Source organism: Lepidochelys kempii, chromosome 9 (assembly GCF_965140285.1).
Source record: "Lepidochelys kempii isolate rLepKem1 chromosome 9, rLepKem1.hap1, whole genome shotgun sequence".
Lineage (NCBI taxonomy): Eukaryota > Metazoa > Chordata > Testudines > Cheloniidae > Lepidochelys > Lepidochelys kempii.
Window position 1 is genome coordinate 26,330,173 of NC_136388.1, and position 15,782 is coordinate 26,345,954.

Here is a 15,782-nt window from a genome sequence, read left to right on the forward strand (position 1 = left end):
GAAGTTGATGAAAGAAAACTCTGCATTTTCTATGTAGATAAACAAGATTTATCTGTGAGCAAAATTAAAGTAGGACCAAAAAGAGCTAAGGTATGACAGTGTTTAACTATGCATATGAAAATAAATTTATGAATGAATCAGAGTCATGACATCTGCCAACCTTTCAACTAGAGAGATCAAATAATAACGGAGATATACTTCTGAAGCATCAAGCTGTTCAATGGGTAATATGATTGGGACAATGAAAATATATACTATGAAAATTCCATCCTATAAGATACATGGTGAGTACACAACATTACACAAACTTTATGTTCTCTCTCTATTATAAGTAGTGTCCTCCCATTTTCTTCCCTTACACTTTGTTTACTGATGTCCTTTGCTGCATTAAGTCTAATTTAGATTGTGTTTTTCTCAGCGCAGGGACCTGATATTTTGTTTATCTGCAAAGTGCCTTGCACACCTATGGTGCTGTATAAATATATAATACTGACTTAGGGGCCTCCTTGTAGAGTTGATGTATTTCCAATACATTTTGCAGAATTTAAGCTTTCATTAAAAACGAAAATACTAATCCTCTGGTTGCAAACACATCTTTCCCAATGTGAAGCACGACAGTGCCATCTTTCTAAGGCCTTGTCTACAATGAAGAGATCAGGCAATTGTAATATCGCTCAGTCGACTGAAATACAACTTGTCTTCACGTGCAGAAGTGCTTAAACCAGAGGTAGGCAACCTATGGACCATGTGCCAAAGGTGGCACTCACACTGCCTGGGTCCTGGCCACCGGTCCGGGGGGCTCTGCATTTTAATTTAATTTTAAATGAAGCTTCTTAAACATTTTAAAAACCTTATTTACTTTACATACAACAATAGTTTAGTTATATATTAAAGACTTATAGAAAGAGACCTTCTAAAAACATTACAGTGTATTACTGACACGCGAAATCTTAAATTAGAGTAAATAAATGAAGACTCGGCACACCACTTCTGAAAGGTTGCCGACCCCGGCTTAAACTGATTGAAATTAATCTAATAATGTGTAGAACTGAAGCCTCAAGTAGCTGATAATCAAGATGTGTCAGTGTGGATGGAACAGTCTGGCATCAACAGTGCAGTCAAATGAGTACTTTGCCAGTGAAGAGTTCCTTCCATACACTGTTACCATACACCCTTCTGTATTGCACCTCTCAGATCCACCCTTCAGTAAAAATGCCACTCCAGCCATTAGGGGCTGCGGGGGGAGGAGTGCGACAACTGAATTAATATAAGGCATTTTTAGTGTGGCTGCAAGAGCTCATACCAATTCAGGGTGGCAAGTGAAGATGTATTCTATTGGTGACGGGATATTCAGCTGCTACATCACTTAATTTACCTCTCTAGAGTAGACAGGGCCCAAGGCCAGGTCTACTGTTCAAATTTACATTGGTATAACTATGCCACTCAGGGGTGTAAAAAATCCACACCCCTGAGTAATGCTGTTATACAGACCTAAGCCCCTGTGTGGACAGCGCTATGTCAACGGGAGGGCGTCTCCTGTCAACATAGTTACCACTTCTCACGGAGGTGAATTAACTATGCTGACAAGAGAAGTGCTCCCACTCGCATAGCAGCGTCTTCACTGAAGCACTGCAGCTGCACTGCCGTAGCGTTTTAAGTTTAGATCTGCTGTGAGTCTACAACGAGACAGGCTTTGTTCTCACGATACTCGCCAACTGTGTTTTAACACGTGCAGACAAGGAACAAACATTTTTTCTAGTTGTGTTTAACATGAACACAACTAAGCTGACTAGCTGTCCTGTTTTTAAAGGGACAGTGCCTTAAGCCCTCCTGCAGACATCCTGACTTTTTCTTAAAAATGGGCAAATTGTCCTGTATTTTCTGTTTCCCCCTCCATAAGTACCGGCAGCTTCTGCTGCTGGCTGGATCCCTACTCGCCAGCTACCTGCTCACCAGCAGTGAGTGGGGGGGGTCCGTCCTGGGGGCCCAGCCAGGCATGGAGGGTGGAGAGCACCGGGCAGGAAGGGTCAGTCACCCTTCCTGTGTGAGCGAGGTGTATGGGAGTGTGTGTGTCACTCTCCCAATGTGAGCCCCTAAAGCCTTAAAGATAAGAAGGTAAATAAAAATAATCCAACTATGCAGTATTTCTTTTTAACAGGGGCTCAATCAATGTGACGTTAAACTGAACATTTGTACTGCATAGTTCTGACTGATTGCCATTTAACTCACTTGAATACGAGTAATTTTACCAAGTGTCCCGTGTATAGCATAGGGAAATATGGTCACCCTAACCTAACAAACATCCCTTGAATGTTGCAGTTGCATCAGTCTCAATGTAGATAGGGTTGGGTAAGCCTCACAATACATCTATCAGCTTGGGGGTATTTAAGTATCCATATAAGACTCTGATTCTGAAAAAACATGCTCAGATTAAGCAAGTGTTTGCAGGATCTGGGCCTGGATTACTTAATATTTGTACATTGCATTAAATATGCAAAGTATTATATAAATGCTAAGTAAGGTCCTATTTGCAGGATCAGTGCCTAAATTACACTTAGCACAGAATCTGGGATAAGAAATTCCATAGCATACAGCAAAGTGACCCCGACATTGCCAGTGTTCCTACTTAGGATTTAACCATACAATTCACTGGTTGGAAACAATATCTGTAATTCTTTTAATAGAACTACTCAGTGCAAATATCCAGCAGATAACCATTGCTCCTTCATGGTTCAGAGATAAGAATTTAAGAGAACAGCAGAAGCATGCATTTGAATTTGATTAATGACAAAAGAGCCATTTCAGAAAACAGAGGAGACACTGTCCACTCAACTTAAAACACACAACAAAAAAGTCAAAGTGATCACTTTCAATGCAGCAGTAAAATGAAAAATGTTTTCCCCTTTCAAAGAACATAGTCATTTTCACAGTGACAACACTCAGAGATTGATATGCCAATGTTAAAATATCCTACCGGACTCGTGCTTTTAAAAGTGTATTATTCTGACATCCAATTAAATTGTGATGATGGTTAGAACTTTGTTTTTCTTTCCTATTTCTGATGACTTCAAAATTGTTCAGGCCCAATCCTGCTACATTCTTTGGCACGCAAAACAAAAGGAATCAGGCTCTTGGTTTGTAAATAGAAGCCATTCCCCTTATAGTCTGCTCCATTCAGCAACATCACAATGCAGTATTGGCACCATTACAGTCCAGTACCATAAAAGTAACACTATTGATGTCACACTGTCAGGGTCTGAGCCTGAAGTCTTGATGCATGCAGAAAAATGATCACTGAAGTCAATGAGTCTAACCTATGTGGTGCAGCACCTCTTCATAGACACTGAGCCCTCCACTTTCAAAAGGCACAATTGTGCACCATTGAAATCAATAGGAGTTTTGCTGTTAACTTCAAAGGGAGAAGGATTCAACCCAGGGACTTCAGTGGGAGTTGAAGGTGCTGAGCACCTTGCAGAATCAGATTCTTTAGTATCAGTCTCTGGATGAAGCTACGCTGCTCTGCACCCCTGCTCCAGCATAGGGAAGAAGGAGGTATTCTCTGCCGTGATGGCGTGGAAGCTTTTCATAGGACTTGTCTACACTCACATTTTATAGCGCTCTAACTTGCTGGCTCAGGGATGTGAAAAATCACCCCCCTGAGCACAGCAAGTCTGAGCGCATTAAAGTGCTTGTGTAGACAGGCTCCCAGCGCTTGGAGCTAATCCCCTCATGGAGGTGGATTACTGGGAGCGCTGGGAGAACTCTCTCCCAGCGCTCACGCCTGACCACACTCACACTTCAAAGCGCTGCCGTGGGAGCATTCCCGTGACAGCGCTTTGAAGTTTCCACCAAACTATGGGCAGGGTGGCCCTGCCCATAGTTAAGGAGTCCCACCAGCTAAAGCTGTTGATCCAGCTCACCCTCTCGCCAGCCACCTTCCTTGTGCCTCTTTGTGGGCCACCACAATCAACGGGCCATGTCTACACTTCCACTTATGCCAGCAAAACTTATATCACTCCAGGGTGTGACTAAACAACCCCCCCTTAGCGATACAAGTTTCACTGGCATAAGTGGCAGTGTGCATAGTGCTATCTCTCTCCCGCCAACACAGCTACTGCCGCTCATGAAGGTGGTTTTCTGATGCCGACGGGCGAGGTCTCCTGTCAGCACAGAGCAGCGACACAAGTGATCGTACAGAGGCACAGCTGCATCGGTACAGCGGCCGGTGTAAGCTCGCTCGCGTAGATACGGCCTCATTTGGTCTATGCTGCCCCCAGTAATGCACACAATTGCATAAAGGATATTTCTTTCTACAGCTGAAGCTTGTTCCTCTGGTACATGTTTTATTTATTTATTATTTAGTTAGTTATTTTATGTTACTTTTTAAATATTCTCCTCAGTAAGAAGGTAGCTCCTTATGTTGTCTACATTCCCCATTTGTAATACTTACACTACATATGCTTCTTCCACACGCTATGCATATAACTTGACCAGAGATGTCTGAGAGTTTTGAACGTAATGACATCCGAGAGTTCTGAACCTTTCTTCCATCAAGATACCAATACGGATGTGCAGATTGTATTAATGATGTACCATCTCTTGTCTCTCTCTTTCTAAAATCTCATTTTCTTAGGTATAAAATACTCTAAAAGCTTATGTTTAGGAGGCTGGATGACTCAGACAATTGATAATGGAACTAGTTCACTGGTTCACAATGAATTCAGGGCCAAGATCCTGCAATCTGATCTGCAATCTGACTTCAGTGGGACTCCATGCAGGTGTCAGGATTCTCCCACTCAGATCATATTGCGGGAGTGGGGCCCACTGACTGAATTACCGTCTGATTATTTGTGCAGTTGCTTACCTTACATGAATTTTATGGTCTCAGTCCAGTTTCCACTAGTGGAAACTAGTGTCTACATCACAAAAACACACCCATATAGTTGGCACTAATTGGCAATCTCAGCAGAGAGGACAAGGGCTGAATGAGATTGGAAATCTTCTCATGTCTACAGGTGGGTTAGGTTGAGGTACCACTGACTCTACGCATTCTAGGTGTCCTCCTTAACAGTGTGCATCCGATGAAGTGAGCTGTAGCTCACAAAAGCTCATGCTCAAATAAATGGGTTAGTCTCTAAGGTGCCACAAGTCCTCCTTTTCTTTTTGCGAATACAGACTAACATGGCTGTTACTCTGAAACTTAACAAAAAGAGTATTTCCTGGGGGCCATTTCTAGTGCGGGAGCGATGGGGCTATCAGACCATGGAGCAGGATTCTGCACCTCCTGTGCCATACTCCAAGTCAGCCTTAGGGATAGGGATAAGACAAAGGAGGGAGAAATGCAGTGAGACTGCAGTATGGGGACTTACCAGCCAAAGTTCATCAGGGTGGCAAGGCTCGGTCGTAGCTGCTACAGCCCATTAGCTATAGCAGCAACAGTGGAGAGGCCAAGCTAGTACTCCATACAATGAAAAGGAAAGTGGTATCTCCCCAAAACCACTAGAGACCACCATGCAAGGCTCAGGCTTTATGCAGGGGTTCCAGGATTTGGGGAGCAAGGCAGGAAAGAAAGGAATCTCATCACCTACGTACCACTGAAGTGTAAGCACTTCTGGGGTGGAATTGGTAGCTAACAGCACATAACAAAAGCTACACAATAGTTTAGGAGGGAAGAAAAAGAAAAATACCAGACCCAATTGAAGCTGTAAGAGCTGCTTTTAATTAGGAGGAATATAGTCACCCAACATGGGATTTTACATAGTTTTTAATATTTACTTAAGAAGTCACCAGAAAACATTAAACCAGAAAATTCCCTGACATGGAAATCTCACAAAGGGCACCAGCAAACATAAATATAAAACATTTAACTTGCACTTCCAAAGTAGCATATAATAAATTCCAAGTGTCTGGCATGAGACTCTCAAGAGGCAGAGCTGATCTGAGGCTAGCTACCATCCCTGCCACAAATTTATTTGAATGAGCTGTAATTTGACACACAGCTTTTCTGCCAAGGAATACCTAACAAGCAACAGAAAAATAAATTTACCAATAGTGCTTTTGAAAAGCAAGGGAACAGCTTTTGAAAAGACAATTCTGGGATTAAAGCAACACTCTGACCCCTCCATTAGAGTTGTAGGTGGATGGACAATACATCTCCATATAATTACCTGTTGCAGTAACTCTGTTGTGACTGAAAGCTATACAAGCATTTCCAAACTTAATACATCTAAAAATAGATTTCACGGTGGCAGTGGGTTTTCTATAGTGTGTCCATTTTGTATTATTCTCTGGATCTAATTCACTGGTAAGTGCCACACATTAGAAGGCGGTATCTCTCCATTCTCTGAAAGGTAGAGCACTCATTATTCCTTTCTTTCTAATGGGATTTTTCTACTTCTGATAGCTTGGGGAAGTATCCCTTTCCCCCGTATTTGTAGCTAGAAAGCCCTGTTCTGGAGAAGGATATCTTCAGAACTGGTTGGAGCTTACAGATTTCACAAGCTAAAATGTCACATCTGCACTCATCAGTATAAAAATATCTGAACTATAGCTGGCAAGTATCAGTGCAGTCACCACACCCTTACCTCCAAGAGCACCAGAGACATAGCATAAAGGATTGACCTTTGCTCACAACCTGTCACCACTTTTGTGCTGTCTTCTGAAACCAACTTTCAATTGATTTTACAAGCCTTGTATAACAGGGTGTCAGGTTCTCGTATAGAGAGGCAATGATCTACATCTGCATAACCCTAAGGTCTTGTGCTAGAACCCTACACAGAGATGTTATTTATGCTGACTCGCTCTGGAAAACCAAAGCAGGTGACTCCAACTAACTAATTCAGGAGTACAAAGGGTTTAGTGTTTCCAGGAGACAGAGAGAACTAGGGGCAGGGACACATGGTTCCTGCAGAGGGCTAAAATCCCTAGGAACAGCCAAGTTTAAGAAAAAATTAATTTAATCTTTTTTAGATTATAAACTCTTCAGAGAAGGGACTGTCACTGACAGTGAATTTATACAGCATCTTGGGCAAGGGGACCCAGTCTTGCTTGGTTTGTAAGCCCTACCTCAATATATATGTTTATTATTAATAATAATGATAGGCTTTATGCTTTGTTTTGTTGTTATTTAAGTTAACAGTAAAGGCAAACTAGAGGAAAGGTGTAACTTTAGACAGATTCAGTGTGTACAGGGGTGTGTGCATGGTGTTTACACACTGTGCTAGGAAAATGGTGGATACTCCACCCACTTATGCCATGCTACCTGAAGTTGAGAGTCCATGTGTTTTGTGCCACAGCATCTGCTATTTTCAGGGAGCTGGAAAAACTGTGTTGACTTTTTCACCCTTGTTTATCAATCCAGAAAAGTACTCAAGGAATTCAGACTAATTTGGCAGCCACAAACTACTTTCTGAACCTACCACAATTGGCCTGCACTAACAATAGATCTCAAAGGTTCTCTAAGGGTCTCTTTCATTATCAAAAAGAAAAGGAGTACTTGTGGCACCTTAGAGGCTGAGGAAAAACAAAGGGAACATGAAAGACAGATAGAACTCTGCGGCTGAAGAAGGAGGAGAAGGAAAAAGAAAGGGAGGCAGCGAAAGAGGCAGAACACCACCAAGCGGCTGCTCACAGGAGAGCTATGGAGGCAAGGGCCAAAGAACTGGAGGAGAAGGAAAAAGAGAGGAAGCATGTGGAGGAGATGGAGAAGATTAAGGCTCAGCAGAATATACTAACAAACCTAGTCTCTAAGGTGCCACAAGTACTCCTTTTCTTTTTGCGAATACAGACTAACACGGCTGTTACTCTGAAACCCTTCATTATCAAAGGTTCTGATCGCAATTGAATTCAAAGTCTATTATTTCTTCAGCCCTTCCTTGTACTTCTTTGATTATGGGAACTGCATCAGACATCCGTCCCCCATCCCCATTCATCAGGAACTGCTCATGATCTCTGATACCCCTATGACAATATTTCTGTCAGGAGCTAGTTCAGTATGTCTCACTACGTGCACATTTTCACACTGATCCTTTCGAGCTATCAGGTAACCATTCCAGTTAATGTACCATTTACCCCCTCCCCACACAAACCCCCCAGAAATCTTTTTTTCCCTTCTTCGGTTTTGTTTTTGATAAAATGTTATTCTAGTTTTCAGCTTCTCTAAAATGACTTGCAGAAGGCAGTGACAGGTTGCAATTTTAAATCCACTTAGGGTTGGGTTTTTTTTCTTTTTTCTTTTGAATAATCCTGTTTGACAGGCTTTTCCCCCTCCCCTACTTGTCATTAAGTATCGCTGCAGCTCAGACTGAGCAAAAAGTAGATTCATTGTAATGGTTTAGGGATACAAATGCTATGCTTGAGAGAGAGAGAGAGAGATTTCGTCCTGTCCTTCCTGGAAAGAAACAAAACAAAACTAGAGTACATATGCTAGCTGGTAAGAATTTGACTAATTACTAACTATCGGCCTTTATCTATTCATTCTGGATTCATGTTCAGATATTGTTTTAATCTCTTGGTAAAACAGAACATGGGGTCATTATACTGTATCTGTTATAGGCCTAGCAATTACAATGAATATGTATAAAAGCATTTGCTCTGTAATTTTCTTCCTATGACAGGTTTCAGAGTAACAGCCGTGTTAGTCTGTATTCGCAAAAAGAAAAGGAGTACTTGTGGCACCTTAGAGACTAACCAATTTATTTGACCATAAGCTTTCGTGAAGTGAGCTGTAGCTCACGAAAGCTTATGCTCAGATAAATTGGTTAGTCTCTAAGGTGCCACAAGTACTCCTTTTCTTTCTTCCTATGGTCCATAATAGTGAACCATTAAAGAATTTGAACTTTTTTACAGCTAATGCTTTATGCTAGTCCTTTCCAGTAGCCAGGATTATGCTACTAATCAGCTTCTAAATGGTAGGATTTTTTATCTTTATCTCTTTTTTTTTAATAGCAAAATTTTATTCCAACCTAAGGGGAATAAAAGACTGGGAAAAAAAGAATAGATATAAAATGAACACAGTTATCCATCTCATCTATCCATCACTCAGTGGTTAGAGTAGGATACTGGGAGTCAGGACTCCAGAGTTCTGTTCTCCTGTCTGCCATTAACTTTTTCCATGCCTCAGTTTCCTCACAGCACACATAATACGTGTGTCACAGTATGAGTTATATGAGAATTAACAGGCCACATCTAGTAAAAGGTAGAAATCAAGGAGACAAGGAGGAACTTGTGGAACAAAAGACAAAGATGTACATCTGAGTGGGTGGCATCGGTATTCCGCAATTTAACAGCTGGTATGGATGCCTGTGATTACTTACTGCAATTGGGCAGGATTAACTACTTTGGCTCAAAGTGGCCATTGTGCAATAGATTAGAGGGCCAGGATCAGACACAGGGAAGTCTGTCCATAGTTAGCCACTCTCACTCTCCACTGATGTACATTGACACTTAACTGGAGTGAAACGAGCATGGAACACTCTGGAAATCTGTGCAGGACGCAGACCTGCTTTGCATCTCCCACAGTACTCCATGCTTCCCCCTTTAGGTCAATATAACTTACATGGCTGGGGGGGGTGGATTATTCACACCCCTCAGCGATGTAAGTTATATGGAAGTAATTTGTCGCTTAGACACAGTCTGACTCTTTGGTAACACTCGTGTAGCCTGCCACGTCAACAAAATCTCATTGCCTTGAATGTAATCTCTTTTTATCTAAATTCAGGCACACTCATTTCTTGGGGAGAGGTGGTGTTCTGTATATGACGACATTCCTTGCAATCCATCTGGGCAGAATTGTTTGCAGATTTTAGGGATGGATTGAACTAGCCTGAAAAATGGGGGTTCCCGGGGAGGGGGTAGGCTTGCCTTCCTACAAATTCTGCTGCTCCCCTTCTCCCTGTGGGCAAGTCAGGCCTGGAAGGCAATGGCACCTGTGTAATTCTCCTATGCAAGGGGAGGTATGGATCACCTATTCAAGGGGAGCTCTGCACAGCACAAAGAACTGCTGCCCCCGGAGGCTCTGTCCATAAAAGTGTTCATGGAATCTTTGGGGGTGAATTGGGGGAGAGGGTACGTGTGTAGTCATTCTGCAAAATTTGGATGCCACGCCTCTGTCTGGGGTTGGGGTGGGGTAGTGGTTGCAGGTGTTACTACAGCCCAGGGCTACAATAGCAGCACTGCAGGTGGTCCACTGCCCTCAGGTTCTTAGTATCCATTAATGTAGCAGAGCCAGAGCTTTGCTACAGTTAAGGTTAAAACCAGCTGTCTGTTTAAAGCTTGACTCTACATGCTCTACAATCTACATGGTTACTTGGATTGCCTTGAAATTGGGTGAGCCTCATAGGGGCACTAAATGTGTTAGTGAGCCACATTTGGAGCCATTTCACCAAGACAACCCCCCCTAAAAACAGGTTATCTTTTTTTTTGCTCATAAAGAGATTAAACCAGGGCTCTGATCTTTGCACCAGGGTCCACAACAGAATGCATGGCAACCACCAGCCCTTTGGGAGGAAATCAAATTAAAACATTAATTTCAAAAAAATTTAGCTTCTTCAGTTAGCCTCACGTACTTTTTCTCGCTACTAATCGATTATACTGAGCCTGGTCTTCACTAATGAATTAGGTCAACCCAGCTACATCACTCAGAGGTGTGAAAAATCCACACCCCAAGCAGTCTAGTTAAGTGGACCTAATGCCAGCTGTAGGCAGAAGAATTCTCCCAGAGAGGTGGATTACCTATGGCAATGGGAGAAGCCCTCCCGTTTGTGAAGATAGTGTCTACACTGAAGCGTTTCAAGCCCTGAATACATGCACAGAAAGAGGCTATCTGGAAAACTAACTCTGTGTCATAGGACCCGGGTGGCTTTGCAGGAATATGATGGCCATTGAATTCCCAGGCGCTATGTGCTCACATCCAACCCAAGGCAGATATCTGCTTCTATGAAAGGGTTTTTCATTTTGGAGAAAGCAATCTGAGTACAGCAGAATATTCAGAAGCCACTGAAACTATTTATTTTTTTTTTTAAGAAAGAAAAACTACACAGGCAAATGCTTTCTGAGGGAGGATAAGGGTGACTGGAGAGGAAGAATAAGTGGAAATAGGGGGAGAGGAATTGGGGGGGCAGTTGAGGGGGAGGGTTGGGACACCAGGAAAGGGAATATGGGGGTGAGGAACATGGGGCTGGCAGGAGGGAAACAGGGACAGGGTTCAGAGTAACAGCCATGTTAGTCTGTATTCACAAAAAGAAAAGGAGTACTTGTGGCACCTTAGAGACTAACCAATTTATTAGAGCATAAGCTTTCGTGAGCTACAGCTCACTTCATCAGATGCAACCATCAGACTGCCATTCTCCTCCCCAGTGTGTGCCCCAGCCCATCTACAGGAGTATGACACTGCCTTTTCTGTCCCCTCCCCCCCCCCACCACCATGTGAGCTAGAAGAGGGCTTGCCTAGCAAGCAAGAGGACATAGGGATCTGAACTAGGATCTGGGGGTCCTTGCCCTTGGGGAGTGCCTAAGCACCATTCTCTGTCACCTAGTATGTGCACCATTCTCAGTGGTCCCACTGCCCATCCATGAGGCTGTGAGCCAGGTTCTACAGGGGGCTTGCCTTTCTTGCGGGGGTGTCTCATTCCAACTCCATGCCTCCCACATGAGCCAGGATCTGGGGAAGCCCTGTTACTCCTCAGGGGATGGAATTTAGGCATGGTCTGAGCATACACAAAGAACACACCGCTAAGGCTGGGGAGAGGAGCTGCGAACAGGCATGCTTGACACATATCAGAAGGTTTCCAGCACTGGGGAGGTGGGAAGGGAACACCTACTGACATGAATGGAGCAGTTTGTGCCCATATTGCTTCAGGCGGTATTCCTCTCTTTCTGAGGTGAATCTCATTGAGATGAATGGGCCACTTAGCACCTCTCTGAGTCTGCAACTTTGAAACCTACCCTTGGCAGAAACCTGAGAATGAACTGTAAACACTGGGGGAAAATCTGGGTGTTGTTTTTATTAAGAGGGGGAGAAGAGAGAGGAATGTAATTTGGAGTACTGCAGAATAGTCAGAAGGCACTGAAATATTTTTGAAAAGAAAATAAATTACACATGATAGTGATCAGTGGGAGGGCAGAGGCAACTGGGGATGGAAAACTAGGTGGGAACAGAGAGAGAGGGGTTTGGGTCCGCAGCTAGGTATGGGGATATTACGGGGAGAGGGTAAATGGGAATGAGTGGTGGGGAGCAAAGAGGGGTCTAGGGCTCAGGTAAGGGCAGAAGCAGCTGGAGAATGAGAGGGGGCCGGACAAAGCTGGGGATATGGTGGAGGGTGGCTTATTGTCAGCCCTGAATTCTGCCTTTCCCTGTGAACACTGGGATCTGGGGAAAATGAAATCCAGAAAATGATTACTATATATCACCCATCTGTGAAATGAGGGGGACCGGCTGATTTGGAGGAGGGTGGACCTGGGGCACAGCTGGAGACATAGGTGCTGGCTTTCTCATTTCCCTGGGGGGTGCTCGACCTCCGCTCCATCCCAGGCCCTGCCCCCATTCCATCCCTTCCCCCAATGACCACCCCAGGCCCACCTCCACCCCTCCTCTTCCCACCCTGTTCCACCCACAGTGCCTCCTTCACACCGCTGAACAGCTGGTTTCAGTGGGCAGGAGGTGCTGGGGGGGGGGGGGGGAAGGGGAGGAACTAATCTACAGGGCTGCCAGTGGGTGTTCAGCACCCACTACTTTTTGCTCCAGCCCCAGAGCACCCAAAGAGTCGGCGCCTATGGGCTGGGCTGCAGCAGGGGCAGGAGGGACAGCTGGTGGTTGGTAGTGGAATAAGGGGCCCAGCTCAGGCCACATAGCCAAGGTACCAAGCTGCTGCCTGTGATATGCATATGAAGCAGCACAGGGCAAGAGTTAGCATGGAAAAACTTATGTGTTTATGCTTTTTACAGTGCCAGGTAATGGCTTAATGGGATGGAAAGGGGATGAGGAGATGGAAATATTTTTTGGGGGGGGGGCTACATGTTGCAGGGAATGGTGGAGCAAGGGATGGAGAAGGGGACAGACACACCAGTCTTCTCTCACATGCTTAAAGTTAATGTAACAACAATGTAATTCAGCTGTCTCAGTTTTGGGACATAGACCATAGATGAGATTTCTTTCACTGACTCTGTTAGCAATCACACATTGCAAACATTTCAAAGCACAACCATTATCCCCATTCCATGAGAACAAAATGTACAGTAAGGAGGAGTACTTCTCACATTGCTAGACCATATGGTGGTTAAGACATCACTGGTTTGGGACTATTCCTATCTCTGCAACTGGCCTGCTGGATGACCTTGGGCAAGGCACATTACCTCTCTATGCCTCAGTTTCCAATCTGTAAAATGGGGATAATGATGTTAAATTCTTTGAGATCTACAGTTGAAAAGCACTGTATAAAAACTAGTTCTTTTGATTATTACCTAGCCCCAGTAGCATATCAACCTAGGTGAGAACTACAGCTGTCTAAATCACCATTAACTCCTACCAAACAGTTCTCTGTTTAAAAACAGATAGAAAGTTTAATGGCAAAAAATTTTGTTAACACAGAAGTAAGGGCCCCAGCGATGGCTTGTACCCTCCCAAAACACTGAGTTCAGCAAAACTTACAATTCTAAAAAGCGGAAAATACAGAGTTTAGGTAAACACCAACTTGGCTTAACTGCCCTCTTTGAGCAATGCTCCACAACACCCATACTCACACTTTGCCTTTTCATTGTAATGGACAGGCCCCACCTGCACTTCTCCAATGTTCAAATACCAAGCCTACTCCCCTGACAGAATACCACACCTGTACAATTTAAACAACCACTTCATACCCTTTTACAACCCCTTCACGCTTGCACATGGGTAGGTGAAAGTATAGGTGTAGGTGGTATCCTACCATTAAATCCGCAGACAGCTCTCATATCCCATCTAACTACAGACAATATCCATGGCAAAGAGACCCCAGGGCCCTGCTCAGTACGCAACCTACACGATTCTGTATTGAAATGATGCAGACTGGAACCCCAAGGTCCATATGCAGCTTTTTCCTTTGATAACACACAGAGGAGCCAGACCCAGATCTCTTTAGATCACAATCACAGTCCTTATCTTCCAAGCTGTTCCAAATTATTTCCCCACAGCTACACTTACAACAGTGAATGCAGCTGAGTACAAGGAGATAATTCCCAGTGCTTACGGCCAGCTCCAGGGGCTCAGAGTTAAGGTTGCATGGGTGTTTATCTTAACACTGTATTGTCTGGTTTTCAGAAGTTTGAATTTTGCTGAACTAGATGTTCTGGAAGGGCCTGAGCTACCACTGGCCAACCTTAACTCTGCACTAAAGAAGTTTTTTGCCATTTAATTACAGTAGTGTCCAGAGGCCCCAGTTAGAGTGTGCTGGGTATTATGCAAACATATAGCGCAAAACAATCCCTCCAGATTGATTTCAATGGTGTTTACACTTAAATTAATATAGCCCAGTGTCTGTGTATATAGGCACATTTATCCTGAGTTCTGGCCAAACTCTGAGTTACTTAATTGCATTCAGCCTATCTAAAACACCCCTTCCATTTTCAACTGGGCAAGGCACTCTTCATTACTTCTCACTTTCAGGGGCGGATTAACACACGGGCCCATGGAGTCCATGCCCAAGAACTCTGGCCAGTTTGGGGGCCCCAGAACCTGTGCAGAATGGGGGAGGGCCACCAGCATCCTGCCTCTGTTTCTCCTCTTCCCCCCACCCCCAAGGCCTTGCCCCCTGGCCAGACCAGAAGTCAGAGCTGGGCCAAGATAACAGCCTCCCAGGGAGCCTCGGACCCTCCACCTGCCCTGGGCAGGGGGCCAGGATACCCGAGGGTCCAGGGCTCCACAGAGCAGTCCAGGGGGACTAAGGCCCACCTCACCCCTTTCCCCACCAGGAAGAGGCTGGAGCCACTAGCAGGAGCTGTGTTTTGTGGCAGGCCCCATTGCGAAGCACAGCTCCTACAGCCACTGCTCCATGTCTGTCCAAGGCCAGGCATGGAGGGTCATGCAGGATCATGTGCCCCCCCCGTGTTTCTCGGGACATCTCTAGTGGGGATGCCCAGCAGCAAGGAGGCAGCGCTCCCACTAGCAGCAGGGCTCTCCCTGTGTCCCTGCAGCCCGATGGAGGAAGCAGCAGGGTGGCTGGCTGAGCTCCTCCCTGACCACAGGAGGCTGCTTCACCTACCCTGCTTTGCAGACCTTCCGCTGAGGTGAGTCATAGGCACTGACTCCATGGGTGCAAAATAATTAGTGGGTGCTTAGCTCCCATCGGTAGCCAGCTGCGCCATGCACCTCCAGTCCATCAGTGACCTGCCAATCAGCTCCTTCCTCTCCCAGCACCTGGGTGGAGAGGGAGAAACGGAGACGAGGCATGCTCAGGGGAGGGGGCAGAACTGGGCAGGGACTTGAAGGAAGGGGTTGGGTGGGGGCAGGGCCCAGAGGAAGCCAGCACCTGTGGTCAGGGCAATGCATGGGACTCCAACAGCAGGGAAGGGAAGCAGCCCCACATGTTGGGGAAGGAGCTGAGCTGTTAGTCAGCACCTAGCATAATGGGGTCTAGTCCATAAGTCCCAGGTGCAATGATAAACCAGCCAGCCGCCCTGCCACTTCCTCCATCCCCAAGCTACAGAGACACATTGAGAGCACTGCTGTTGGGGGACTGCTGCCTCCTTGCTGCTGAGCGTCCACGCCAGAGGTGTCCTGAGAAATCTGGAAGGTGGGCATTGCTCCCCCCTGC